This window comes from Pogoniulus pusillus, chromosome 4 (assembly GCF_015220805.1).
Source record: "Pogoniulus pusillus isolate bPogPus1 chromosome 4, bPogPus1.pri, whole genome shotgun sequence".
NCBI lineage: Eukaryota > Metazoa > Chordata > Aves > Piciformes > Lybiidae > Pogoniulus > Pogoniulus pusillus.
In genome coordinates this window covers 12,499,463-12,511,317 of record NC_087267.1, presented here as the reverse complement: position 1 = coordinate 12,511,317, position 11,855 = coordinate 12,499,463, and positions in this window count along the sequence as shown.

Genomic DNA, 11,855 nt, shown 5'->3' with positions numbered 1-11,855 from the left:
AACCAATTTGCCACCTTTGTAAGAGCCTGAAACAATCCTGTTTTTAAAAATTTAAAGTAGAAGTAAATTTAGGTCAGGTAACAAGAACAGAGTTACTTCTTAAACAATGACCAATATTTACTATTTACTGCTTTGGTGCAACTCTACCTACTTATCTTGGCTGGTAAATTTGATTCTACTTGTGCTTGAGCAAAAATACATTATTCTTCCAGAAGACATGACTGCTTTTAGGACTCATTTCATACTTAATTCAATCCTGTCATTCTTGACATTGGTTGCAGAACTGATGCACATGTTGCTGGGAGCAACACTAGCTCATAAAGTTTCTTCTTGTGTGGCAGGATCTGTCCCACTACCCAAATTCCAGAGCTTACAGTAACATCTATTTATAGTTCCTTCTTGCTCTAAAAAGCACAAGCAGAGAGTGAAATGGGATATAGCTGTCCAGTTAGGGTTAGGTGATCAGGAACCCTCAGAGGAGACAAAAAGCAAGCACAACCATGTCTGTCAAGAAAGGGGTGTAACATGGTCTGGCTCTCTAGTGGGCCATGCAAAAAAGAGCTGGGGGTCTCCTTTCAGTCCTCCTGCACTGCCCACTCCAATAAGAATCACTTGCAGTTTCACTTTCCAGCAGCTTTTACTAAAAAAGATTAATTCCTACCATTCATTGGTCATATCCTCTTACTAAAGTGCTTTATGGCATGTCCTAACAGGAGCAGACTTGACCTGCAAGTCAGATTTTGATGAAGCCAAGCCACTACCAAAGCTATAGCAACCAAGATAATCTCCCTCCCCGCACTAAAAAAAAAGGACAAGATAAAAGCAGATGGTAATAAGCCATATATTTCATGTCCACATTCAGAAACAATGGACTGTTTCCTCTGCATTTCATTTGAATAAGATGAAGCTCTCTTTAAGGGATTGAAAGTTTACAATTTGCCAAAAAATGAGCAGTGATATATGACAATGTATCTATTCACATTATGTGTGCTAAATGTTCCTCCTCTAGGATGCTGAGAAGAATCTGTTGCTATTGCTGTATGAATCCTCCAGAATATCTGAGGGAAATGTAAGATGTGTTCTTTAATCGTGCTGCGAGTCATGACCTTATGCACCACCTAAAGCAGACTCAATTAAACAACATATTCCCTTCTGGCTGGACTTCAAAACTGGTGCTTACTGTCACTGCTTTTAGTTGGACTTACAGCTTGATGTACATACTGCCTTTCCATGCTCTGAGAGGAATATGGCATACTGCATTTGTTCTGGTTGTTCTAATGTTCCTCTTTTACTTATAAATCTCTGCTAAACAGACATAATTTTCTAATGCTCTGACTTTAGGACATTTCCATTTCATTTAAATTGGAACATTTCTGCTGCTACCTCTATTTTTATGGCATCTACTTGTACGGCAAGTATATAAACTGAAGTCCAGAGTATTTAACACAACACTACCTAGCAGATACCCTAGATTGAAGAAAAAAAAAAATTCATAGAATTATTCTGATGTAATTTACATTGTGATGCACTACATGAATCTAAAACCACTATGATAGGGAAATGGATGTGCTGCCTATGGCGATTGTAACTTGGAGGTGTATAGAATCATAGAATCAACCAGGTTGGAAGAGACCTCCAAGATCATCCAGGCCAACCTAGCACCCAGCCCTAGCCAATCAACCAGACCATAGCACTAAGTGCCTCATCCAGGCTTTTCTTGAACACCTCCAGGGACGGCGACTCCACCACCTCCCTGGGCAGCCCATTCCAGTGGCAAATCACTCTCTCTGTGAAGAACTTCCTCTTAACATCCAGCCTAGACCTCCCCTGGCACATCTTGAGACTGTGTCCCATTGTTCTATTGCTGGTTGTCTGGGAGAAGAGACCAACCCGGACCTGGCTACAGCCTCCCTTCAGGTAGTTGTAGACAGCAATGAGGTCCCCCCTGAGCCTCATCTTCTCCAGGCTAAACAACCCCAGCTCCCTCAGCCTCTCCTCATAGGCCTTGTGTTCCAGGCCTTTCCCAATACTGGAAGATTTTTTAAGAAAAAACATGGAAAACTAGAGGGAATTAGTTGAGTAAAGCTGAAGCAAGATGATATATAACACTACCTTGACAGGATTGCCTTTTATACATGTGTGAATGGTTCTTATTGTTGATTACTAGACTACAATAGTCTTCCTAATATGTTCAGATTTAATACATCAAGGAAAAATGTGTTGCTTGCCCTGCAGGCTTTCTCCTGTGGTCATAGAGTTCAATTTCTATCTATTTTATCACATATTCAAAGGAATAATCTGAGAAAGGTAGACTTCTGGTCTAACAAGCTGTCAGTCTTTGTAGCTAATGGTTTTCATCTCTAAGACACTGTAGTAAAGGTACAGATAATTACATTTATGTGTCCTGCAAGCTATTATGTGTCTGCCTGTAAATGACAGTGAAGAGATATCAGGCAAAACTGGCTAAGTTCACTACTCATGGGTGGTGCAGTTCATAGAAAAGTTTGGTCCTGGGTGTTCTCTAAATGTAGAAGGAGATAATTGTTTTTCAGAGAAATGGCATACAGCAATAATAGTAGTATTATGCAAGCAAAATGAGTTAATTTCTCCTGCCAACTAGATAATGTGCTTGCCATATTTCTGAGTCAGTCTTTTACTATGTCTGAAGTATTCTGTAATGCATTGCCGAATGCAGACAAGAGCATATTGTTAAAGCATTCACTAATGCGAGCTATGAATGTCCAAGCAGACTGTTCAAATCTGTAGGAAAAGTTTCCATCTGTTAGCAAAAATTGTCTTTTAGCAACTAGAGAACATTATCCTCTCTAGCCTGTTTCTGAGAAAATGGGGCAACATGTTTGAAAAGCAGAAAGACTGTATCTAATGGCATAGTACATGAGGAAAAAAAAACCCATAACCAAAAATCATCTGATACCACACAGCCTGGAGTTAGCTATGAGAACAACCAGCCACATTTATTGCAAAATCCTTTAAAAACAGACGTTTAAAGGAACCTCCTTATTGAAAACAAAGTTCTATTTTATTTTCTTTTTTTAGAAAATGGATTGTACATAGACACCTCTTACAGGTGTACCTACTGTGTTTAAAAATCTCACTTTGTAGGAATATGTACTGCACCTGAACTGCAAGAAAGGAGAAGTGTCACAAACTCTATAAACGGAAACATTGGTTTGAAAAGGGCAATTACAGAGGAGATGACATTACTTCATAAAAACAAACAAACAAGATACATGTTTTAAAGCAGTGTTTTCTTCCTACAATGCATGGAGAACAGTGTATATAGGAAGAAGAGAGGAGTGCTATGGTTTCAAGTTGTGCCGGGGGAAGTACAGGCTGGATGTTAGGAGAAAGTTCTTCCCAGAGAGAGTGATTGGCATTGGAATGGGCAGCCCAGGGAGGTGGTGGAGTCACCGTGCCTGGAGGTGTTCAAGAAAAGCCTGGATGAGGCACTTAGTGCCATGGTCTAGTTGACTGGCTAGGGCTGGGTGCTAGGTTGGACTGGATGATCTTGGAGGTCTCTTCCAACCTGGCTGACTCCATGAGTCTATGATTCTATGCCAGTCCAAGGGAAGAGAAATTTGCAGGTACTTACAGTGTGTACCACTAAGTCTGATGACAGAAGGATCATGGGATGATGACTATTTGACAGCATCTCTACACCATTTCTAAAGAGCAAATTACAGACTTTTAAAAATCCCTAGGGAAGTAAGCAAAACGCAGTGATATGTATAGTGACTTAAATTCAGACATTTTTGAATCACCATAACAAGTTAAATTATTTGTGACAGAACTCACTAAGCTGCACGTGAAAGAGGAATGGTGTTTTTCTCTATTTAGTGTTGATTTTTCTCATGAGGTTGATTTGCTGTTTATGAAAAGCCTGATTGATGCCACCACCTGCTAACTTGGGATCATTGTATCAGATGATTTCCTTCTGCCACCTGCTGTAGGGAATAGAGCTGGAATTTAGCTGATGTTTTTCCATACTGGTGACAAAAGTGTAGCTGTTTCTGTAAGCTGTATTTTAATCTAGGGGTTACCCTGGGAATATTCTGCTAATTTTAGGTAGTTCAAAATGCTGCAATTGTGAATTTAAAAAGTCAAAATCTGATGACTCAGATATTATGAATCTTACTTTCCTTACCCATAATTTAGTTTGGCTCCCTACCAAATTCTAATGCTGAGTTGACTATATATATATATATATATATATATATATATATATATGTACTTTTTTGTTTGGTTTGAACTTGTTTCGTATAGGGAATTGGCAGTAAAATGCCAAGCCATGGAAGATGGCATAATATCTGTAATAATTAATCTCACGAGGTCTAAATTAGGATGAAGATTGTCCATGTCTTTTAGAAAAAGAAACAATCCAAAATCACCCTAACCCCTTTTTGCTGGACTGTTTCACAGGCATGCAAACATGATGAAGCCATGTGCAATTTCTCCTTGTGAGCACTGCTTTGATGGGGCCAGTCTTATTGAATGGGTAATTTCTAAGTAACTCACAGTACAGACTTAACTGTAATTCCATGCTTTGTAGCAGAACTTTTCAGGAAGAAGTGTGCTTATGAGCAAAGTACATTTCTCTGTCAGAGGACTGTATGCCACTGAAGTCCCTCTAAGGCTTCTAGATAACTCTGTGAGTAGGGAACAGTCTTGTATTAAGCATTGAATAAAAGTGCTCATTATTGTCTCAGAGCGCAATGAAAGAGCTTATCATTATGCATGTGTGGGAGACTAATGTTAAAATTACAGCGGAACTAAGAGTTTCTCATTCCTTTGTAACAGATGCATAGCTGAGTAGAGAAGCTTAATATTTCTCTGCTTTTAGAAATGAAAATGTTTAGAAGACTACTTAGTTCTAGGAAGGAACGAAGCTGTCTTGTTGGCTCAAATTTCACGTTAATTTTATTCAAAGCTTGCAGACCTCACCAAGAATAATGTGGGATCCTTGAGTCTATTTTCTGTTGCTGTCTTAATGAGATATGGACATATGCAACAGAAAGCTGATCTAACTGCTATACTGTATTTCTGCTAGGGAAATGGAACATATGCAATATATATAACGGAATATCATCAGGAAAATTAGTTACAAGCATGCCCAGCCTGCTCTACAGAATGCCAGCGGATACAAAAGATTTAATATCCTTTGGAAGAAACAGGATTAATCGTGGGTTTTCCCCTGAATGAATTCTGTAACTACAGGCTGAGGTAAAACAATTCTCATCTTTTGACAGTTTTGTAAATCTAAAGCTAAATTCAACCATCTGAACTGAACTTGGATTCAGTCAACTGACTGAACTTGGATTTGTTTATCAAAAGAACAATTTATCGTAGAAGATGTAATTGATTCATCCAATTAAGGCATCACTGCTGTCTGCAAGGTCCACATACATAATCCTGCTATCAGGAGTTAACCTTTCAAATTCAGTAAAGATGGAGAATTAACATTCCCAAGGCTTACAAAACAATGAATGTTAAAACAGGATGAAAATGGAAGTGAAATTAACTAAATTTTCTAAGTTACATAGAATTATAGATTCTGACTTTTCAAGTGATCAAAATGATATATGATAGATCAAAGGGAAAAGCACTAAAAAAAAAGTAAAAAAGAAGCTCAGAGGCCCTCCATGCATAATTTTCAAAGTTTAGTTTACACAGGCCTGGTATAGTAAACAGTTCTTTACATACACCTTTGTATTGCTTTGCCATGGAAGTCTTGATCCATCCTTTTTCTTGGTGCTTGGTTGGGCATTTTTCTTGTATGTCTCCCAGCTGGGAAAAGTAATGTATGAAGGAAGATTAAAAAACCCTGTATTTGAAAAACCAGAATGATGATGGTAGCTCCTGGTGTGCTGATTCACTGAGTATCAGATAGCAGAGAGCTGACAGCTCTTTTCCTAGGAATTTCTTGCAAGTCATGAAGCATGTGCTCAGTCCAGGAATACCCTGTTAACGCTATACATGGTTTCACTCTCTTTTGTCTTCTAAAATTGCATACTCAGAGTTATGAATTCAAATATATGAATGGTACTGTAACAGGGAATGAGAATATCTTGCCCATTGAGATACTAGAAAGATCCGTGAATTTGTGATGTTCCTGTGTTTGCATGATTATGACTATAATGTCAGACCAGTGAAATTAGTGCAGAGCAAGCTGATATCTCCTGTGAAACACAGTACTGTGATACGAGGGTGTCTCATGATGCTAGGTAGCATTGCGCTCCAAGTATGGTTTTGATCATGCTATCACCTAGCACAGACTCAAGCTACACCAGGGGAGATTTAAGCTGGATATTAGGAAAAAAATATTCACAGTAAGAGTGATTTGCTGTTGGAATGGGCTGCTCGGAGAGGTGGTGGAATCACTGTCCCTGGAAGTGTTTAAAAAAAGACTGGATGTGGCACTTAGTGCAATGGCTTAGTTGATTAGATGTTGTTGGGTAATCGGTTGGACTTGATGATCTCAAAGGTCTTTTCCAATCTGATTAATTCTGTGATTCTGTGAATAAAGTTTAGATGTCTTGGGGGCCTTACAGTCTTTGTGCAGCTCACTTGTATAGACATCTATTTTAACATAGTTTTTTTTGTTTCAAGGAGTTTAATTCCTGCTAAAGCTAGCATTTCTAAATGCCACAGGATACAACTGGGTAAGCACAGATTTGAGTTAGCACAATTAAGGAACCATTTCACTTGCTATTAACAATTCGATGCTCACATTTTATGACTCTGTTTGTGTCTTGGAATGTTAAATTTATATTCTCTTGTGAACTAATTTTAGGGTACTATCCAGAGCAGGACTCAGGAAAAGGCTGGTAGCTAGGAGAGTACTATGTGAACTAAACTATCCCTGGCATAAATAACAGGGTTGATACAAGAGATGAATTGGACCCTATGTCTCTTGTTGAGAATATTTTCTCTTGAGCCAAAGTAACAGCTGCAGTGTGCTTGTGACTTAGAAAAAAGGCAGCTTGCTTTTTGGCAGAATAAAGTTCACATACCTTTGTCTTTACAGCACAGCAGCCCTTATGTTTCTGAATGGTTTTTATGGGGTACATCTCAGGTTAGAGGGTTTTTTCCTCATGCACTCTTCTCTAAGAGTATGCAGTGACCTACACTTGCCGTGCCTTGAAAGCTGAAATTCTCCGGCTGATACAACAGGTGCACTGTGCTTATGGAGCACAAAGACAGGGTGACGCTCAGAGCAGGATTTCTGCCCCAGGATTAGTAGAAAGCACAGAGCAGCCTGCCAGTTTCTGTCCTGGGACACCGAGCCCTGGTGACTGCACGAAGCTGGGTGTAACATCTGGTAGCTGGTACCTGGTAGCTGGCATATGCCTCTTCAACTTCCTTCCCAGGGGATTTGTAATGATATTAAAGCGTCTGTATTCAGTTATAACACACAGAAATTATTTTAATCAATCATATGCTTCTGAAATTGGTAGCTATGACTGCCTGGTATATATTTAATTGTTTCCAGATAGTTCTTTTTGCCAGTAAATTGGTATTTCATAGGCAATACTGCAATGCATTCATACAAAAAATAATGAAGGGTCTCAATAAAAACTAAAGGGAAGTAAGTTCCAGTTACATGGTAAGTTTGCAATACCTGTTGGTTCTATCTAAGCCTACATTTCACAGGATAAAACTCAAATAGCGTAAAAGTAATGCACTTTCAGTTACCTTTGATTAAGTGAAGTGCAGGCATTAACCTTAGAGTAAGTCATCATTGTTCAAGAATGCAGTGTGAAAGCAGAGTAGCATAAATGCAAACACACTATAAGGAAAAAAAAAACCAACCTTTTTTTTTCAGAAGAGATTTTGGATCAGCCTATGAATGAAACAGGTTACTATATGGTTTAAAATGCCTACAGATTTCCATAACATTTCATTAATTTCACTGTCTTTAAATTCTGTGAGTTTATGGATTCATTCTGAATTGCTACCTGTGCCTTGGTCTCCTCAGTGTCCATACACACATACAGATATACTCCTGGGCTTCCTCTGGAGTGACCACACTGGTGGAAGGTATAGTCCACTCCATCTCCACCCAGTGAGGATGGATGACACTATGCCATGGTTGACATCCTGGCTCACCCAAGAGCATTTCCAGCAGCATCCCTGCTATCCTTACACGTTCACTCTTCTTCATACACTACTGTAATGCTTACAGACCTTCCCATTCTGCTCTCAGTACTAGAGAAGCCTATAAACTGTGTTATCCAGTGTAATTGTTTGGGGTTTTCACTTCACACTTGATCAGGGATAATTTTATTTGAAATGCCCTTTATTTGGACCCTAACCTTTACTTGTGTCAATGACAATACCTTTATGTTTCATTGCAACATATATACTGTCCTTGTGTAGTGTGAAGGTTTCATGACTAGATCTTCCCCTCCTTGACCAGCTTCTGGAGCTGCAGCTGGGCCCACAAGTGGACAGGCACTCTGAGAGGGAAGCAGAGGACTGGGCAGGATGGTGTGGGTAAGGTGGAGGAGAGAGTAGGGTGGAGCAAACAGCATTAAACCTATATCAGCTTTAATTTATTTGGATTATGCTCAGAGACCTTGCTAAAAGACAGTCTCTAATAGCATTTTGATGGATGCTGCTGCTGACTTTGACTTTCATGAGAAAAGCCAAAGCTGACTGAAGTATCTGTCAGTTGCAGGGCATGCAGGAACAGTCTAGGTGCCACTACACAGAGTGTTCTTTCACCTGTATGCAGTGATGCAGCCAGCCATCTCCCTCCAACAGTCCAGGCTTTATCAGCTGACTGCAGATGGAGTTGTGCAAGAGGCATGGTGGGGCACAGACAGGAAGGGACATGACATAGGCATTAAGCCAGGTTCACTGCAAAGCTCAGCACCCAGGCAAAGCCAGCCTGCTCTAGACAGTAGCCTTGATCAATGGGAACTCAAACCTCTCTTGAACTGGTGCCAGGGTAAGGTAGCTCCATGGTGTGTAGATATATTATATATATATCTACAGAGAGAGAGATTGAGAGAGTGCACTTGAAGGATTCACTTAAGTTACTTTCCACAAGCCAGGAAAATGCTAAGATATAAGAAGGAAGTAAAGCACACTTCTTATAGTCTCCTTTTCCAAATAAAATTTGTTCATAGGTCTTACTGTTTGTAATAATTTCATTTACTTAAATATTGCCTTTTCCTTTTCTGAACAACTGACTTTTATTCTTCTACTATTTTCCACTTTGTCCTTCTCAGTCAAAACCACCTACAAAAGCGCACTTTAAAGAGATGGAGGCAAAAAGAGGTTAAAGGATATAATAGCTAATCTGTGGTAGGTTGTACTGGACCTAAGGAAGAAATTCATTAACTACTCAATGTACATTTTTATAAATCCTGCTCTTTTATCTGGTAAGCCTTATCTACTGCAGCATGTTAAGTGTACAACACAAATATTTGAGTAATCATGACATAATTGCAATTCAGTTTGTCCATGCAACCCTAGTGAAACCCTGAGGAGGGCAAGTGGTTTCAGTGAGCACAGAATACCCTTGTGTTTCATTCACTTGCAAAGTAATTGGCACAACTTACTTCATTCCAAACGTATCTGCTGAAAGAGATAAAGGAAAAAAACATTGTAAATAGATGGATTATTTCACAAATGTAGGAGGCATTAAAGTCAAGTGTTCAATAGCAAGCTTCAATGTGAATGCAAATGTAATTAAGTCAGAATGCATTACATTGCTGACGATAGCATCTGCAGATGTAAAGCAGCACAGTTCCACTGGCTTACATGGACCTTTACCAGTCTATAACTTCTAGCCTTGAAAAATCTTCTCAAATCTTCCCAACTGCTTCTCCTTTCTTTCTCTTTCTTTGTAGCCTAAGACTATTTTGTCCTGATTTCCATCACCCCCCTGCCTAGATATCTGTTATCTGTTTAGCAGATCTAATGATTCTTATTTTTCTCCGCTTTGATCTCTTCAGATTTCTCTAGCAATCCTTTTTACTTTGTTTCATAGCCTGGAAGGAACCTCCATGGGTCATCCAGACCATCTCCTGCTCAGAGCAGGTCTAATTTCAAAGTTAGCTCAAGTTGCTCGGGGTTTCCTTGTACAGATGGGTTTTGAGTGTATACAAGGACGGAGACTGCACAACCTCTCTGTGCCCTGGTTCCAGTAGTTAACCTCTCATGTGAATTTTTAACATTTCATTAGATGTTTTTGCAGTTCTGCTCCTTTACAGAGCTTCCATTGCTCTTCAAATTTATTTCACCCTTGTGCCTAACTCCATTTTCCTGCTTCTTAAAGTTGAAGCAAACATACCATTTTCATGCTCTCAATGTTCTGATGTGCCTATATTTCTTCATCATAGAAATATACCCCTTCCTTTTATAGCCAGTGTTATATTTACTCCTCACAACACTCAAACTGCCATACGGGTGGAGGTCAGGCTGAATGGCTGCAGATTATTGCCCAAATCCATTAAGGTAACATGAATACAACAAGAACTGTCAACCATAGCCCCTTCTTATTCTTCTGTGCTCCTGCACATCGTGCATTTGGATATCAGACTAGAACCTGTAGAGCATCAGTGCTTTCTGAAAGAGTAGTGGCTGCTAAGTATTTGCTTTGAAGTATGAACACTGAACTTTGAATTCCCTGAAGTTTAATGCCTCTGCTCATTTTTAGAAAAAATAATCTTGTGAATCATAAACAAGCAAAACATCACATTTTAATCAGAGAGTATTTTCTTACTCTTGATGAAATAGTGCCCATTTACTTCATCACTGACAACCATTTCAGCAGTGTAATGAAGGAGGTAACTTGCTGCACTTTGATTACTGTCTTAATGAGTGAGATGTAGAAACGAGAGAAATTCTCACTTGCTAGAAACGCCTCTGGCATGTGCAACAATTGCTTCTTGCAGATTAATTTCTTCCCATTGTTCACGCATTCTATATCAGTCAATAAAATTGAACCATTCATCCTTAAACTTTACTATACTGCTGTGTGAGCATCCCACATGCTAGTTTTCTGCAACAGGACATCGAGGGGTATTGAAACTAGCTTTATATTTTCATGCTTCTCTGACTCTGAGGATGGAGCTCTCTCCAACTACCTCTTCTTCTTTCCTACCATCCAGTGCTCAGAACTGGAGTTTTGTTTGTGTGTCATGATCGGTCTTCACCAGTCAATGCAATTTAAAAGAAGTCGTTTGGAATTCTTGCTTCTTGGTGGATTATTTTTATACTCATGGTGTTTGAAGACAGATAGCCTTTTTGTATGTTATCATCTCAGATTTCAAATACTTGTTTCTTGTCATATGACAGTGCTTTTCAGCGACCAGTGTAAAGAAGAAAGTTTACTATGCATCTGGGAGATGCTATCTTCAGAGTATTCAAGATTATGCTGGATACCAACATACTTTGGAACAATCCAGACATCTCTTTTACAATGCTGACATCTCAACAATCCAGACAACTCTTCTACAATGCTGAACATGAGCCATCAGTGTGCCCAGGTGGCCAAGAGAGCCAGTGGCATCCTGGCCTGCATCAGGAATGGTGTGGTCAGCAGGAGCAGGGAGGTCATTCTGCCTCTGTACTCTGCACTGCTTAGACCACACCTTGAGTACTGTGTTCAGTTCTGGGCACCCCAGTTTAAAAGGGACATTGAGATGCTTGAGCGTGTTCAGAGAAGGGCAACGAGGCTGGGGAGAGGCCTCGAGCACAGGCCCTACGAGGAGAGGCTGAAGGAGCTGGGATTAGTTAGCCTGGAGAAGAGGAGGCTCAGGGGTGACCTTATTGCTGTCTACAACTACCTGAGGGGTGGTTGTGGCCAGGAGGAGGTTGCTCTC